This window comes from Tasmannia lanceolata, unplaced genomic scaffold (assembly GCF_043159265.1).
Source record: "Tasmannia lanceolata isolate RefF3 unplaced genomic scaffold, GAP_Taslan_0.1 ptg000023l, whole genome shotgun sequence".
Lineage (NCBI taxonomy): Eukaryota > Viridiplantae > Streptophyta > Magnoliopsida > Canellales > Winteraceae > Tasmannia > Tasmannia lanceolata.
In genome coordinates this window covers 17,607,572-17,626,494 of record NW_027518700.1, presented here as the reverse complement: position 1 = coordinate 17,626,494, position 18,923 = coordinate 17,607,572, and the positions used below count along the sequence as shown (strand labels likewise).

The 18,923-nt window shown below is 42.4% G+C and overlaps 1 long non-coding RNA gene across 1 annotated transcript; it reads left to right on the top strand.

Annotated features, from left to right (window-relative positions):
* Positions 1–14,522: 14,522 nt before the first annotated feature.
* LOC143856777 (uncharacterized) lies at positions 14,523–18,515 on the top strand. Its single transcript, XR_013238349.1, has 2 exons — positions 14,523–14,999; positions 18,016–18,515. It is a non-coding gene; the product is annotated as an uncharacterized LOC143856777 (long non-coding RNA).
* Positions 18,516–18,923: the final 408 nt, after the last annotated feature.

Below are 18,923 nucleotides of genomic sequence, written 5' to 3'. Positions count from 1 at the left end.
AAACAGTCAATCCAGTCTAGATCGGTGTCTTAGATGAGTTAGGCATAAGTAGCTTAGCTTAGGTGCACCGAACTACGTCGACTCTGATCCCAGTGAGGCTTGGGTACGTAGGCAGCTTGGATGCTTGATGGCATACCAATCACGAGTCGGTTCCACACATAAGTATGGTTTTGTACATTAATCCTTAAATTAAAAGTAATTAAATCACTTAGGACTTTTCATGAAATTAGAATTTTAGGAGAACTTTCACTTAGATTGAATTCAAACAAATTAAGAAAATTAAGATACACATTTAGGAATTACATTGAAATTAGATCTTAGGATGCATGTCACATAGTTCGCACATTAATATAGAGTTAAATGAGCCATTTAAAAGAAATTCAAAAGAGTTAACTTTTGGAATTGAAGACCGATTATCGGGCAGGAATGGTGCATGTGGTGGTAACTCTCCATACCTTCTATTCTCGTAACCAGATAACGAGTCTAGATTTCTGGTTAATTATGGGTCCTGGATCTCTCATCTAGGTGGCGACTCTGTCACTCTCTTTTGCGTGGAATTCGGATTGCCTTAGTGATCCCTATGGGTACTGGGTTGCACATTTGTTTGCACCCTATGGCTTGATTGCTGCCTGCTTGGTTGGGTAATTAAAATCAATAATAAAAAGCACACGCCATTCGTGTGGGTACGAGAGACCAAGAGAGAGTGTGGCGCCTCGCGCCCCACCCCTCTCGCGGGATCGGGTCACACAGGGTCTCGTTTCTTCCCTGCCGGAGGACTAAGAGGGCGTCCGCCGGATCATGGCGGAGACGGTTGTTGGCGAATCTTGCGCTGAACTTCCTCCCGAACTCGTGGAAGGATGCGATGGAGTCGGCCTCCAATCTCATGTACCAGTCGTTAGCGGTCTTTCTTAACAGGGAGGCGAAGGCTCTGCACATGAATCCGTCCGATGCGCCTCGGAGCGTCATTACCCTTTTGAAGGTCTGGAGGAACTCGAGGGGGTCAGTGCTTCCGTCGTACAGGCCGAAACGGGAGAGGTCTATGCCTGCTTCTGCGGGGGTCTTTAAAACATCCGAAGTGAATGGGGATGCCATTTTCCTCTCCCATTCGTCGAGGATGCCATGGGTGTAGGGCTTCTTCATTTCTAGTTTTACCTCTTGAATCTGCCTCTGCAGGTCGGCTATTGGATCCACGCTGGGCGGCTGCGCTGAGGTTGCTACTTCTTCCGTCCGAGCCAGGGGCGGTTCGTGGAGACGGGCAGCTTGGACAGGGGGAGCGCGGCTTAGCGTAGCCTGCTTCCCGCTGTCTCGCTGGCGTCCCCTAGCTGCGGGGGGCAAAGGGCTATTCGTTGATGGGGATGGCGTTCGGCGAGTCGGTGCTCGCTTTCGCCGGGGATGACGCTCCCCTGGTTGGTCTTCGTTGCCTTCGTCATAGGCTTCTGCCTGGTCCTGCGTTGTCAGGGGCCTCCCCGGGGCCGGAGGCAAGCGTAGGAGTAGTTCTCGGCGGAGTTCGTTGAACATCTCCATGGTGGGGACCATCTGCAGTGTGCTAGAGGAGGGCTCGTGTCGACCCGAGAGGTGGTGAGTTGGGTTCTCGGGAGCTTGAGCTGTTGGTTTGTGCGCGCTGGCCCTGACTCCTGGTTATTACCCCCGTTTCTTGCTGTTGGGTGTGGTTTCTCATCACCATAAAGCGTTCGGTACTCCACGACTCGCACGGATGGCGCCAATATGATGGCGTCTGAATCCGGGTCTGCGATCGCGCGGTCAGTAGAGGGCCTCCGCGGGGTCTGCAATCACAAACAAAGGGGGTCAGGGGGTCCGAGGTGGGTCTCGGACGACCACTTCGACACCCAAGTCAGATCCTTCGACCAATCAATATAAAGAACAGCGAGAAGGGGAAGGGGTTTTGATCAGGGTTACCAGGGCCAATGCGCGGGCTCCTTTCTGGGTGTGTGAATGAGTGGGTTGGAGGGGACTAGCAGGGAGAGTAGGATCAAGTTCCTAATCTCCTCTGTCGTTGCCTCGCCTCTTTTTCCGGTTGTTTTTGTGGAGCTTAGAATGGGAGAAGTCCTTTCTAAAAAAATGCGGATCCTTTCTCTTCTTTCTTTCCCTCCTTTTTAAAGAGAGGTGCGCGGCCCCTCTCATTATTATGGAGAGAAAGCCTTCCTTGGCCGGATTGGGCCGTCTCCTGCCTTGCCGGCGCGCGTGGCTTCGCCGGCCATTTCTTTCCATAGTTTGTGATAATGAGGCCTGGACGGTGACACATGTCATGTTTGCATGGTCTTTATCATTTTCCAATGTCTTTCTTCATTATGGCTAGGTTCTCCTTGTGCATGGGCGACATGTGGCGATATCTGAGAACGACGCCGTATTTGTGTCCCATCACCTACCAGGGTCATTCAAAGAGTTTGTGATGAGCTATCATATGAACAAGTTAACGATGACCTTGACTGAGCTATTAAACTAACTCCAGTCAACTGAAGATCTGTTGAAGCTAAATAAGAAAAGTGTTTTCTTAGCTGAGGATAATGTACCTTTAGTCTCCAAACCGAAAGGTAAGGTGAAAAGAAAGGGAAAAGGCTAAGCCTCCAAGAAAAAGGCTCCAGTGGTTAAGAACAAGAAAAGTTTCAAGAGAATGTCAAACAAGAGCAACGATACATGCTTTCATTATGGCAAGCCTAGACATTGGAAGCGGAACTACAGGAGCCACTTAGCTAGCAAGCAGGGCGACGAGCCTTCTCAAGGTATGTCGTAAGTTTTTGTTGCTGAAACCAATATGATTGGTCCTGCATTTTCCTGGTGTGTAGATACTGGTGCGACCTCACACATATGCAATGCTTCGCAAGGGTTAAAGATTAGCAGAAGGCTGACTGATGGAGAACTCAACCTACAGGTTGGAATTGATGCAATTGTTGCAGTTCAGGCTCTGGGAGATTACTATTTGGCCTTTTCTAGGGGATATTTACTATTTAAAAATTATCTTTATGTACCTTCTATAAGAAGGAATTTGATTTTTGTCACTAAACTTATTTCAGATGGATATTTAGTAGATTTCAATAAAAGTTCAGTTTTTAATAAAAGGGAAAATTCTATTATTGTGGAAGGTGCATTAGTAGATGGTTTGTATCTAATTAATGCCAAAGAGAATCCGAGTAACATTGAGAGTATTCCAAGCGTTGATGTTACGAACGTCAAAAGGGCAAGGGACATGGTCATTCCAACTCAACTTTGGCATCTTCGATTAGGTTATATTGACCTAGAGCGGATCACAAGGTTAGTGAAAGATGGTCCATTAGATTCCATTCAAGTGGAACCCTTTCCAACTTGTGAATCATGTCTACAGGGCAAAATGACCAAAATTCCTTTTAAAGGCAAGAGTGGAAGAACTGAAAGTGTGTTGGATTTGATACAAATGGATATTTGTAGACCTCTTTCTCATCCTACTTTGTGACTTTCATGGATGACCATTCAAGGTACGAATATCCGTACCTAATGCGACGTAAGTCTGAGACCCTTGAAAAGTTTAAGGAGTTCAAAAATGAAGTAGAAAACCAGTTAAACAAGAAAATCAAGACTCTTCGCTCTGATAGGGGAGGAGAGTATCTATCGAATGAGTTTAAGGACTACTTAAAAGAATATGGAATTATATCTCAATGGACTCCACGTGCCACACCCGAGTTGAACTGTGTGTCAGAAAGAAGAAATCGATCTTTGTTAGACATGGTTCGATCCATGATGAGTTTTGCCAAGGCACCACTGTTTATTTTGGGGTATGCCTTAGAAACAACGCTCTATATCCTTAATCGAGTCCCAACTAAGTCAGTACCAAGGACCCCATATGAGTTATGGACGGGTAAAAAACCCTCATTGAATCACATGAGGATATGGGGTTGTCCTACCCATGTTAAAAAGATAAGTGCTGACAAGTTAAAGACTCGAACCAAAAGGTGTCTCTTTATTTGATATCCTAAGGAAACAAAGGGTTGTTGGTTTTATAACGGTAAGCCCAAGGGTTCCCATGGGTCAATCATTCATCTTACCTTCTTGTTTTGATGCTAGCAAACCAAATTGATTAGCATTTAGGGACTGATGTGTTGCTTTGAGGTGTTGTGTTGTATACAGGAATTTCATGTCATAATCGCCATTACAGAACTCTTCACAACACATCACTTGTGGATCAAGGATCAAAGGAACCAAGAGCTTGCACATACACTAGAGTCATCCTCATTTGAAGATGCTCAAGTAAAGTAGCTCAACATGAAGATCCCACAAGTTCTTAAGCAAGTGTCAAGAAGGAGCTTGGAGTTGAACATGCCATGGTGACACCTCATGTACCTCAACATGCATTGAAGATCGGAGGATAAGTCACAAGAGCCAAGATAAAGTCAAGATGTTCACCCAAGCTGAAGAAGTCCAAGAAAGTACAAAGGAGCCAAGACATTCCAAGAAGTCTCAAGGTTCTTATTTTTAGAATGTATTTGGAGTCCTTGATTTTACGTTTAAATGCACTTTCAAAAGGTTTTCAAATAATTTTTATATTTAACGTTTTACATCTTTGAAAACCATCAACACACCCAAAAATGTGTTTGAAAACCTTGGACTTAAGCCTGAAGACCATAGCCCAAAAGCCCCTGGATTTTAAAGTTAAAAATGGAATTCCACTCAGGGCCGGTCAACCGGGCTATGCCGGGTGACCGCGGGATGGAATCTGAAAATCCAGGCCATCTCGAATTTTATCGGGCCGGTCCACCGGGTCAAGCCGGGCGACCGCTGATGCGTTTCTATTTCTATAGAAGCAATCTAATTTGGTCTAGGGCGGACGACCGCCGTGGGTCGGTCGACCGGGATAGGTTTTATGAGCCAAATATTTTTGCAAACAGTTAGCCCTTGCTGGGTGACCGCCATGTGGCCGGTCGACCGCGACGGTAAGAAATTTGAAAATAGAAGAGGGCGCCCAATAGGGGAAGACGACTGTCGTAGCCCGGTCAACCGCCGCGGTTGAGCAAACTAGCTGTTGGGGCATTTTCTGCTTGACTTTTTCAAGCCAATAATTTATAATTTTACCCCAAACGGTCATATTTTCAAATACACTATATACTTGATTAAAACCTATCTCCACAAGCTTTTGAACATTAGAGAAAGATCAAATCCCATTTCTCTTTGAGCTTCAACATATTTATTTCAGAAGCTAAAAACTTTTTTAGATCTTCCATTTCTACATGTTATCAAGAGGCACTCCATAGGCTTTTCTTTTGCTATTTCTTGGGAGTGATTGTGAGCTTACAAAGTTGTAATCCGCCTATTAAGATGCATTAAGAGTTTTACATTTTATTTGTTCTTCATGTGAGGGTCTTCTCTTCGGCCCGTAAAGAAAGGTGAAGACAAGGGTCTCTGATTCGGCCCGTGAAGAAAGGTGAATCATGTGCAAGGGTTTGATTCCCTTGTCAAGGCTTCGTGCGAGGGGCTTCTCTTTGGCCCCTGAGAATGGAAAAGCAAGGGTTTCTTCCCTTTGGAGATGAGGGAGTCGGGCGTACGGCTTCATCATTTTAGTGGAGATCCTAGGGAGGTAAACTTGGAAGAGTGGAGTAGGTCAAGTTGTGACCGAACCACTATAAATCTTGTGTTCCTTGTGGATGTCTCTTTTCCTTCTGTCTTGCACGTGTGATGATTGGTAATCTCTAACCTAACTTGTATTTGTGCTTTTAATTGAACAAGGGTGAGTAAATGCACTTGATTAAAATGTTTAAACCCTAAGCGTTACAATATCTATTTGAACAAGGGTTAGTTAAATGTGCATGATTAGAAAGTCTAAATCCTAGCTTTTATTGATATACATATTTGAACAAGAGTTAGACTAATTAGTGCTTAATTAAATGGATTAATTTTTAATATCCCTTAATTAAGCCTAAAATTTCTAATTGACCAATTCACCCCCGCTCTTGGATTATCACACCTGTATTTCAATAACCATGGCGAACAAATTTGTGTTGTAAGCCAGACTACCACATTCTTGGAAGAAGAGTTCATTCAAGATGCTAGTGAGATGGAAAGGATTGCCTTAGAAGAGCAATCGAATATTATCATATCTTTCACCCAAGTAGACAAGTCTATTGGGTTGTTTGATCAGCCTGCTACTACGATGGAGTGTTGGTATATGTATAGTGGGTTCTCGCTTAGTAGTTTCCTCTCTCTCCATTGGAGCCTTAGGTTGTTTATTTATACTGTTATGAAATAGCTTGGTACATTCATTAGTGTTGACTGCTGCTGATGTAACTTCACCCTGTTTGGGACAATTACATTGGACTAGTATTTAGAAGAAATAGTATAAGCATTGTTGCTATGGTGAAAACCTCAAAATCATTTTGTTGAATTTGTTGAACCTGAAAGATGTTTTGAAAGATATTTGACTTGTGTATATTTACGGCTTAAAACATTATAATTGATTACATCCAATTACAATGAAGATATAGAATTTGTTTGTTTGAATGGATCAATGCCATATTATCATTTTCATTAGGAGGTATAACTTGGAGTTTAGTTGTACTGATATAAGAACTGAGGCGTGAGAAGTGATAAGTTGAAATTTAGAGTTTAACTGCACTGCTATAGACATTTTGGTTTGATATATGAAGGCTGGTCTTTACTCAGGTCAAGTTAGAGAAGACTTCCACATTGATCTTTAAGTTGTTTGATTTTATCTTTATAATTGGATCTCTAACACTGGACTTTAGTAGGTTTGTGTTTGTTTCTTTTGATTTTGTCTACACTTTGTATTATTATAAGCTATCCTATCAGGTGCAAGATTTAGCATTTATATAATTTTTATTCTATTGTTTGTACAACTACTTCTTTCTGATTAGTTAGTTTATACTGGAGAATATTGCAAACCTATTTGTTAGTTTTTTATCTCATTTTGGGAAAACTGGTTAAGTAAGAAATTAAGGTAAATATGGTCACAAGGTTATAGTCATTTTTTATTTATTCCCAGAACCTATTTGATGAAATGCCTTGGAATATTTTCAGTGTGGATAACTTATTAGATTAGAAAAACTGCTTGTGCAATACTCTAGAGATGAGGTGTTCATTAGTTTTGTCCGAAAGTGTTTTTTTGGGTAAATGAAAATAAAAAACTTGTTCTGTTTGTATTATTCATTCTGTATTGTGGATATTTGCAAGTCTTATAGATTGACTTCCATACACTTGTGAAGGAGTTAACTTAGGTTGAAAATTCAAAGTATGATTCGATTATATAGAATGGTTATGAGGGAAAGAAAAACAGTGATCATTGATTGAGAAATGTGAAATCAGTACCATTTCATTTCTTTAGATGTAAGTTTTATCCTCACACAAGTCAACTATAACTATGTTTTTTGTTTCCTCTCGCAATTACTATGATAATTGATCATCTCTTAAGATAGGGAAGTGAGTAAATTTAACTCTTTGAATCTGTTAAAAATGATGATATCATGCTTGGGTTAGTTTTGTTCATGACTTGTTTGTCACCTGAGTAAATCCTGGTGTTTTAGTAATGGAGTATTTCTTTAATGGTTTTCTTTACAGATATAAAAGTCTAAGGGAAATGTTTTCATTTTACAAGATCTGTATGTATGGTTGATTGATATGTCATTCATGCATATATTATTCCCTTTAATCTATTTGTTTTAGCAAAATTTAAGGTTAAAATGAATAAACTGAGTCTCTCCTAAGGTTCTTGATATCTTCTTTATACAGTCATGCATTTTATTGAAATGTATGCTTGTTTAGTTAGTTTAAGAGAGAAATTCATAGTTAATACAGGAAAATTATTCATATTTCAAACCTCCTTATTGTAAGCTTGTCATGAAATGGTAATTTTAGATAATCTGTTTCAGTCCTTCTATTTAGATTATAGCTATGGGGTTTAGTTTTAGATTTTCCTTTTGTTTAGATTTTCCCTTTCCACCTTTAGGAGACTTGCTTCTCCCCTTGTTCCTTTGTCTTTTCGAGACTGACTGAGTGTCATTGATATTCTATCCGTTTATCTATCATTGCAGGGGCTATGAGAGGGATACCTGGAGCCCATCCTTTAGGGGACTTGCCTAGTCTCTATAGCATCCCCACCTTCCTTTTCTTTTCTGAGACTTGCCTAGTCTCAATAATGTTTCTTTATTATCTTAGAGACTAGGTAAGTCTTTTAGATTAGTTCCTCTATCATAGCAAGGGCAGTGATGGGGATACCTGGAGCCCACCCCTAAGATACTTTCTTAGTCTCATTAGAAATTCTTTCCCTTCCTTCTTAGAGACTTGCTTTGTCTCACTAGTGTGTCTTTCCTATCCTTTTAGAGACTGACTAAGTCTTTTCAAAGTCTTTTCATATTTATCATTGCAGGGGCAATGATAAGGTCACTTGGAGTCCACTCCAGTTGTCTCCTCTCCCTCTAGGAGACTTACACAGTCTCATTAGCATCCTAGCTCCCCTTCTTAGAGTCATTAGCCTAAGAGTCAGTCCTATAGTTTAGGAGTCTGTTCTTTAGTCTAGGAGTCTGTCCTTCAGCCTAGGATTATGTCCTTAGTTTAGAAGTTTATCCCCTTAGGTTAGGAGCCTACCATTGCCTCCCCTTTCTTTAGCGACTGGCTCAATCTCATTAGAATTCTGTTCTATTCATTCTTGGGATCTTTTCATTCATTTCAGGGACTCTAGTTCACCTGTTTTAAGGATTTCCCCTTTAGGCTTCAAGGACTCTGTCCTTCCGTGTCGATATTTCGCCAGGCCGTGGATCACGAATGTCAGTGTTCTATGTTCCCTTTAGCTAAAAGGGTGAAAACACATGAAATATACAAAAAAGTTGAAAATGCTAAAAAAACACAAACTTGAAAAACACTAAGAACGTATTTCGAAAAGCTATTTTCAAACTACACTGGCTTGATCCCTTTTCACATGATACGTAGGCAGCTTGGGTCTTCCCAAGTCCAGTCAAACCTTTCAAATCTTTCAAAACAAAACCCTTTTTCAAAACCTTGTTTTCAAAATTAATAAAATGATTTTCGAAAACTTAAGGAAAAAACAGTTTTTAACCAATAACGAGGAAGAAAAGGTAGTTGTCGACGGCACTATGAAGTCAATACTCTCATGAGAGTTGATTTCATTGGACATAGGCTGTAGGCAACGACGATTGCCCCTCTCGAGCCTATCAAGCTCCTTTTCTTCTGCGAACCCCTTTATTGATTCTTCGATTCTTTGACTTGTATGTTGACATGTTTAGCATAGGTTTGCTTTGATCACATGCTTAGCTATAGCATTGTAGACACCCCATTTTGACAAGGCCCTAAACCCGCGTATTCGAATAAAATCCCGAGGTTGAATAAGGTCTCGAAGTACGAGATAAACCTGAAAAGGCCTGGAGAATGCTGTCGTTGCCAGGCCCTTTGATCGATGTTCATAACCCGAGAAACCTCCTTTAATTTGAAGCCCTGATTCCAGCTCTCATGTCCCCGGAATTGGTGAAACTACCAGGGTAACCTTCACCTCTGATATCGGCCCCCTTTTTATTTTGAACCTTGAATTGTTGGTATTGATATCTGACGCTCATCTCTATAGATTGGGTCAATTCGGGCCAAGGTCAGGCGGAAAATGAATGGAATTAATCCGAGCCTAACCCGATTGCAAGTTGAAAATCTCAACCCGAATTTCATGAATCGACCCAAGTCGCATCCCAACCCATGTCTCGAGCTGGGCGTAGTTTGAAGAAATATGAAAAGGGAGGGTGAATTAGCAGGGCATAGGTGTGCCAATACTAGCTTACCATAGGCAAATCAAAGAAGAAAATTTATTCCGCCCCCTTTTCCTGCCCTAGCCACCCCCCTGTAAAGATAAGAGTAGTTAAAATACACTAGATGGGGCTGTCTAGAGCAAAAAGGGGGGGTCGGGTATATCATTCTTCTCTAATAAAAAATTCAAAATAGAGGTGTTGGGCAGGAAGGAAATAAACCCATCTTTAAGGGTATTCTTAGATGTTCTCATTGCTTCCTCTATAAGCAATGAGCAGGAACCCTAGGATCAAAAGAAGGACAAGTGTAGGGCCATGATGGAAAGCACATGTTTAGGGTTTCTGATTTTAGCACAAGGAGAAGTGATCTAGGCCATCAAAGGAAATGGATGGTGAGGATTAGAACTAGGTCCCTAACCCTAGTTATAAAAAATAAAAAAAAAGAAGAACCAAAGGGGGAGCTCATTTTCGTTTAAGAAAAAAACAGAGAAGGGGAGAGGCAGAGAAGAGGAAAACCCACAGCCACCATCTTCTTCCATCTTCGGCCACTCCTCCGGCCGGCCCCGACAGAAACCTCCACCTCCATTCTCCACTCTTCATTTTCTCCACCTCTTCTTCCCCCATTTTCTCCCTCTTCACCACCACTGCCAGCCGGAATCCGGCGAGGCCAAACCCATCTCCGGCCAGCAACCCACCGGAATCCAAGCCACCATCTCCCTCATTCTATCCCCTCTATCTTCCACCTTCAAACCCCTCTCCACCCCCATCTCTACCCAAAACCCACTTCGAAAATCCAACTTCCAAACCCATTTCATTTTCCATTTCCACCTCCTCCGGCCACTCCTCTGGCAAGCCTCCTCCACAGCCGCAACCACCACCGTCAGCCACCACTTCCACCTTCACCTCTAACCCAAACCCACCTCGCTCAACCTCCACCATACCCTAACCACGTCCATCTCTTAAAACCTGCAAATCCACATCCACCAAACCCACCTTCTTCTCCGGCAGGCCTCCGGAGTCCGGCCGAGCCACCGTCAAGCCCCATTTCTACCCACCATCTTCTCCACCCTCTGCAACTCCACCTCCACTTCCACCATTTTTGCCCAATCACCACCATCAGCCATTAAAACTTTTTTTTTTTTATTATTCCCCAAACCCATTTCAGCTTCTCCGACCACCTCCACCATCAGCCACCGTACCCCACCACCTCTGCAACTCCACCTCTACCATTTTTATTTTTATTTTTTAAAAACCCATCTCCATTAAAACCGCCCATCACCACCATCAAAACCCCATTTCTACCCAAAACCACTTCAAACCCTTACCCAAAACCCATTTCACCCTTGAACAGAGAGAGAGAGAAGCAGAGAACAGAGAGATTCGACCCCATCTCCACCGACTCCGGTGACTTTGCTGGAATCCAACCCAGCGGCCATCCTATCCTCCCTCATCTCCATCGGCCATCGTCACCACCGGTCATCCTCTGCCATTTTCCCAAGCCCATTTCAAAAACCCAAACCATTTTCCAAGCCCATTTTAAAAACCCAAACCATTTTCCCAGCAACCCAACCACCCAAACCCACCTCAGATATCCTACCTTTTTCCGGAATCCGGCCCCATCTCTGGCCAGCCCAAACGTCCCCGGCCGGCCACCTCCACCTTCCCCTTTATTTTCGCCCCAACCACCTCCTCCATTTTCTCCGGTCAACCCAAACCCTCATTAAAACCCAATCAGGCCAAACCCATTTCGTTTTTCATCTCCACCATCCACAACCCCCCATTTCTTCTCCTCCACCACCCTCGGTACCACCACCATTTTCTTTTCTTTTTTTTTAATCCTAAACCTCCATTCAGCCCAACTCCATCCCCTCCATCTCTTTTTCTCTAATTACATCCCCATTTCCTTTCATCGATTACTTGGGCTTGAGGTTACCTAGGGCTAAGATTGGGTAGAATAAAAGGAAGAAGCTCGAATCTAGAGTCGAAATCCCTAATTTCAGTAGAGTCACCCATGTGTACAGCCAGAATTGGAATCCCCTTCATACGAGAATTTCAGTGAAGAGATCTGAGATCCGAAGCTCATCCACTCCTTTCAAAGAGTTCAGGTAATTTTATGTTTAGCTCTCTAATTTATGATTCGTATATGGATTGTGATTGTTAAGGTTTGTTGCTAGATGCCTGTGTGATTTTTCCTATTCTACCTTGTTTCTTTCTGAGGTGCAAAAATCTGGGTATGTTTTCACTGTGATTCAATGAAGAAATAGGGTGGGTTTGGAGCCATTATCAAAACAAGGTAGTGCCCGCAATTATGCTTTTGCAAGCTAAGGTTGACACTACTATGTCTTAATAATTGCATGAACCAAGTTGTTCCTACTTTCAGCAACTTTTCTTGTGAATTTCTGGTAAGAATGCAATGATTTTTTCTTATATAAAAGGTGTTTCTGCAGTGGTATTACTTGGTTCCAGTAAGCATAAAAATTGGTTTGTCACCTTGATTTTACCCTGCATTCCCTCGAGGTCTCGATGGAATCGTAATAATGTAGATGACAGATCTGTTTGCCATAGTTGTCACTTCAATGGTAGATCCCTTCATCATCGCTAGGGTAAAGGTGTCTATGCTTGTTATTGTCCTTTATTTCTCTAAATACTACTCAGTTCACTTGGTTGTCTGGAACCCACTATTCTTCCCCCTGTTTGTTAAATTTCCCTTATATTTACACCCAAAGGATCAAAATGGTTGTTGGAGGGAAGGACGAAAATGGTTCGGCTTTAAAAAAAAAAAAAGGGGTTCTGGACTCTTGATTAAGGTCCTAAATTGCATTGCTTTAATAAATCATATTGTTATCAATGATAGTTCAAACGAAGTCAGAGATAAATTCTTGTAGCAATCCTTTTGGTTGAGAAAAAAACAGTGAAATGGGTTCTATGTTGCTTTCAAAATGAGGTAATTCTTGTGTCAAGTATCATTACAAGCTCTTAGTATCAATTTATAATTTGATTGACCTGGGAGATGTATTAACTCTCATTAACTGTCTTGGTGAGAGAATATAGGTGCAATTTACTCATTATTCAAATGTTTGTCTAGTTTGAAGGCTTTGGTGTTGTCTTCTGAACCATGCTAGCTTAAAGTCATGTTCTTCTCCAGGTTATGGTCTAATTGTCAATGACAAACTCTAGCAAATGCTTTTAAATGTATGGTACTGGAATTTGGTTACGTGCTTCAGCTATTGATGTGACTTAGTCCCATGTATAAAAAAGTGGTAGGTGTGATCATTGGTTTGGGTTGACTCTTCTGATCTCTCATATTGTCATGGCGAAAGTTGTGTTCAAAAGTCAATCTCTTAGTCCTATTCCTCTCAAATTTTCATTAGTTTCGAGATCTTTGTTGGCCTTCATGACCTTCTTCGCTATAGGGATATTCATCAGTCAAGGCTATGACGGAACATATCCTGAGCCAACCCCTTCCCTTCCTGCCTTAGACTCTTCTCAGGTTAAGGGATTTCTTCCTCTTTAGAGTCAGTCCTAGAGAGTTTAGGAGTCAGTCCTACCATCCTAGGGTTTAGGAGTCTGTCCTACCCTTGTAGAGTTTAGGATTCTGTCCTATCCCTTCATAAAGTTTAGGATTCCGTCCTTCAGTCTTTTAGGAGTCAGTCCTACCATCCTAGGATTTAGGAGTCTGTCCTACCCTTGTAGAGTTTATGATTCTGTCCTATCTCTTCTTAAAGTTTTGGATTCCGTCCTTTAGTCTTTCAGGAGTCTGTCCTATCATCATAGGGGTTAGGATTCTGTCGAACCCTTAATCAAGTCATGTGATTTTATCCGCTCCTGCAAGGTACAGGATGCTGTCCAACCCTTGCAGAGTCGTGATTCTGTTCATTTCCCCCACAGAGTATAGGATGCTGGCCAATCTTTGCGGGATATCTGGAGCCTATCCGACCCTTATGATGATAGGATTCTGTCCTGTTCAGCCAAAAACATCAAAAACATCTGAAAAATAAAAAATTTTAAAAATCTTGAGTCATTAGGAGTGTAGTTAGGAAATCTGGTCCGAACTACGGATGACTTGATCCCTAGCTGAGGGGTACGTAGGCAGCTTAGGCGTGCAGCTGGCATCCTGAGTTCAGTCACAACTTTCACAACTTTCACAACTTCAAAAACTTTTATAAGCTTCAAAACATTTCAAACTTTCCAAAACTACAAAAATTCTTCAAAATCACCTTACCAACAATTTTTAAAAGATCTTCCCATAGAGTTAGGAGTCTGTCATGTTTGTGTCGATATGCTGAGTCCTGTCGTGTGAGTGTCCTCAGAGTTAGGAGGCCTCGAGTCGTGGTCGGTTAGACACTTAGTCGAGCCGATGGCTAGACTAGGACGCGCTTAGAGAGCCCATGATTTTTCCTAGGACACACAGCCTAGTCACACATAGGGTGTAGGGTCCACTTGAATTAGTTAGGGCATATAGGAAGTCCTAAAAATTACCATTCACTCGAACTTAAGTAATGGCGCAAGAAGCTTTATAAACTAGTCAGGTCTAGTTGATCGAGTCTAGGATAGCGGTCTTAGAAGGTTAGTGTAGACACCCCATTTTGTTTTGTTTTAATCAACAAATAAATTAGTGTGTTAAATCCATGTGAGAACCCCCTCTATCATTGATTTATATGTTTTAGGTCATTAATATCTTGATCTGACTTTACGGATCATCAATCGGGACAAAATAAGCTAGGGTCACTTCATAGCCCGGACCCTGATTCCATTCCGAGACCCGATTTCCGTAAATCGTTAGATCAATGGCAGATCTTGACCTGGGTCTAACCATCCAAAACCACCTAACCTCTCCTCTCATCCTAACCATCCAAACCTCACCTAACCTCACCTAACCTCTCCTCTCATCCTAACCATCCAAACCTCACCTAACCTCACCTAACCTCACCTAACCTTACCTAACCCCACCTAACCTTACCTAACCTCATCCTCTCATCCTAACCATCCAAAACCACCTAACCTCACCTAACCTCCTATCCCATTCTCCTATAAATACCCTCTCATCCCACCATCCAAAAAAGAAGAAAAGAGAACCCCTCTCTTAGAAAATTCATCTCTCTCCCTCATCTCTTCAAGGGTTCGGCCATCCTTGCCGGATCGGGTGATTTTATACGTTGGGTGATATATATCAAAAGCAGTCATTATCAAGCAAGGAATCATCTTCAAGGAATTAACATCAAAGAAAAATCAAACACAAAGTGGGTTTCCAAAGAGGTAGGCATTTATTTCAATTCTATGTAGGGTCTGTTTTCATGCATATCTTTTACTTTAAAAGAAAAACCATGTTAGGAAGCATGTAGGGTCCGTTTTCCCCCTGGTTAGCCTCTGGTTAGACCCTGGTTGCACCCAGGTTCGCTGCTGGTTGCACCCAGGTTCGATGCTGGTTGCACCCTGGTTCCCTACTGATTCGCACCCTGGTTCCCCTGCTGGTTGCACCCTGGTTCCCTACTGGTTGCACCCTGGTTCCCTGCTGGTTGCACCCTGGTTCCCTACTGGTTCGCACCCTGGTTCGATATTGGTTCGCACCCTGGTTCCCTGCTGGTTCGCACTCTGGTTAGACCCTGGTTGCACCCAGGTTCGCTGCTGGTTGCACCCAGGTTCCCTCCTGGTTGCACCCTGGTTCCCCTGCTGGTTCGCACCCTGGTTCGCTGCTGGTTCGCACCCAGGTTCGCTGCTGGTTGCACCCAGGTTCCCTGCTGGTTGCACCCTAGTTCCCCTGCTGGTTCGCACCCTGGTTCCCTGCTGGTTCGCACCCTGGTGCACCCTGGTCCGCACCCTGGTTTGTACCCTGCTTCCTCCTAGTTAGACCATGGCTAGTCTCGGGTTTGCTCCTAACTTAGACCCGACTCACTTGACCCTAACCATTAACCCAATCCAACCAAGTAATATCCCAACACAATCCGAGTCGCATGTCTGAATCCATTTGGCCGAATCTCATAAGCCCGCCCATTTTGAATTCCCAAAATTCAAACCCTTGATGATTCCTATATGCTCAATTCTTTGATGCAAATTCCCAATTCCAAAATCCCATTGATAAATCAATGTTTCTGAATCTCAAGTCCAATGCTCAAATACAAACCCGATTCCTGATCCAAATACCAAACCTGTTTTCCAAAATCCAAGCAACCTCCCCAGCGGAACTACGTGTGGCTTGATCCCCATCGCGGGGTACGTAGGCAATTTGGCACTCCCAAGTTCAGTCGCACCTTTCTCTATCTTTCTCATTCCCTCACACTATTTCATCATCTCTTCCATCCCTTTTTTCACTAACCTCAAGAACTGAAATCGATTCACCTCGTGTCTCTCGGAACCGTTGGATTACGGTTTCCGTCGTAAGGACCCTTAGAGCCCAATTTAGGAACACCGGTGTCGTGTCGTGTCCTAAGTTTTAGGGAGTCTTAGGTTTTAGGGAGTCCTAGAGTTAGGAGTCCAGCCTCATCACGGACGTTTGCTATGTATAGCAACCGTGCCATAGGTCTAGTTACACTAGTCACCCAATCTTTCCCTAGGACAAGCCTAGTAAACTAGGATGTAGGCAAACCTGCATTAGTCTAAGGGACCATTTGCATTTAGATGAGAATCATATAGCATCTTAGATGAAATCTTAAGATAATAAAATCCTCAACTTGAATTAAATAACTTCTCCTAAAACTGTTGAAACAGTCAATCCCGTCTAGGTCGGTGTCCTAGTTGAGTTAGGCATAAGTAGCTTAGCTTAGGTGCACCGAACTACGTCGACTCTGATCCCAGTAAGGCTTGGGTACGTAGGCAGCTTGGATGTCTGATGGCATACCACCCGCGAGTCGGCACCACAAACAAATTGTGGTGTTTTGTATATTAATTTTCTTGTAAATGCTTAATCAAATCACTTAGGATTTTCCATGAAATTAGAATTCTAGGAGAACTTTCACTTAGAATGAATCCAGACAAATTAATAAATCAAGATACACATCTAGGATTCACATTAAAATTAGATCATAGGATGCATGTCACTTAGTTCGCACATTAACATAGAGTTGAATGAGCCATTTAAAATAAATTTAAAAGAATTAGCTTTTGGAATCGAAGACCGATTATCGGGCAGGAATGGTGCATGTGGCGGATAACTCCCCATACCTTCCATTCTCGTAACCAGGTAGCGAGTCTAGATTTCTGGTTAATTACGGGTCCTAGATCCCACATCTAGGTGGCGACTCTGTCAGTCTCTTTCGTGTGGAATTCGGATTGCCTTAGTGATCCCAAGTTCACAGGAAAGATTAATTCAAATCAACATTAAAATGCACACGCCAATCGCGTGGGTACGAGAGACCAAGAGAGAGAGCGCGGCGGCTCGCGCCCCAACCCTCTCGCGGGATCGGGTCCCACAGTTTGGCGACTCTGCTGGGGATCACCTAACTTCATTAAAATTTCAAAAGATAATTCATTTGAATTTAATTTAACTGGCTCATAAAAACTCTATACTTGATAGATTACTTTGTCTTGTTTTATTTTCTCATCACATTTTACTTGAACTTAATCTAACAAAACCTGAAGGCATCGTAGATTGCGCAAACATATTGCACACACTTACATCACTTGCATCTAAACTCTTGCATCTCACGTGCACACACGTCCTATTTTAGGAACCCGGAGTGTTATCTAGCATGGTTGACTGGGATTTCATCACCTGGTGCCTCTGTGCTAGAGAAGCATTCCACCCTTAGCCTGGTACCTTTATGGTACGTAAACGGATCTCTTGTTCACGTACTGATACGCCGGACACTGGTACAGTATATCGAGCAGGGATTCGCGCTAAGGGAACTCTTGGCCTTACCCCTAGATTAACCTACACATGCATGTAGTATACGAACACATGTGCATCACGTGTGTGAGCCTAGTTTAGGATATCCTACCCATTGGTGTCTAGATTAGGCCGTGGTCCATCTTCCAATGGTCACGATCGGTCCTTATATACACGAACAAAGTCATGAGTCGAGATTCTCTCTCCACTCCGATAGATTAGGATTAAGGTTGATGCCTTCAGGTAACACTGATAAAATGTGAAAAAAAAAAATTCCCTTTGGGTTAGGATATAAATCCCATCATTCCCAAAGATCTCATAGGATTAGTCATTCATGATCTATCCGTTGAAAGCAATCTTATGCTATCTCATCTAATCTTTTGATCGTGCGCCTTTCGTTCTTCTGTCATACGATTCGATCGTATCTTCATGCCATCCCCTAACTGGCAGATGCAGAATCTCACAATCTTTCGATTATGCGTTCTCATGATCTGATCATGCCTGGTCCAGATAATCCAATCTTGCTTGTACCCCTGGTCTGTTCCTCCTCTAGGGGCTACCTTTTTCAAGATTATTTTGCTAAGTCCTTCAGAGTTCACTCTCAGAATCCTTGAGCTAGGGGCATTTCCCTATGCGAATCAGTCATCATTGTCCAAAATTGAAAGTATCAGCCATGATGATGTTCAGAACGAACCAGCCTTCGCCGAGCCTTCAACGCCAAACAGTTGCAGCAGTTAAAGTTTTAGTCACTTACTATTTTATGTTGAGTCAGTCATCATGGTCAGTATAATTGTTGAGTCCGGTCTTACAGTTAAAGGTCAATGCCTAGTCCAGGCAAGTTATCTTCTGTTTCCCTTTCTTATTTAGAGTTGTGAATCCTGAGCATGTTCAGGATAGGTCGTCTGATGTAATAGCTTTTCTTTAAATAAAATTTCAGTCAGTTCCAAAAAGTTCACTTGTGTCTGTTCTTAAGTGTGCTTCTGATCTTAAAATAAGACTCCCTCTTCAAATGAGGACAAAATTGACGAAACTCCACTTGAGTCACAGCAATTACTTGAACGAGAGGAGGAGCGCCAATCCCAACCTTTCAAAGATGAAATTGAAATGATAAACACTGGCACTGAAACTTTGATTCAGTGAATGCCGATTGAAAATACATTACCCTCTAAAGAGTGTGAAGAATTGATAAAATTATTTCAAGAATAAGAAGATTGTCTAGAAAAGCTACAACCGATACCAGGGGCAAGACATAGATGGAAAGCTCAAAGAAAATGAAGAAAGTGAGAAGATATATGCTATACAAGGGGCATAGAGTGGAAACAACTTTCATATTTCCAATCAATGACCTTGGTTCTCAA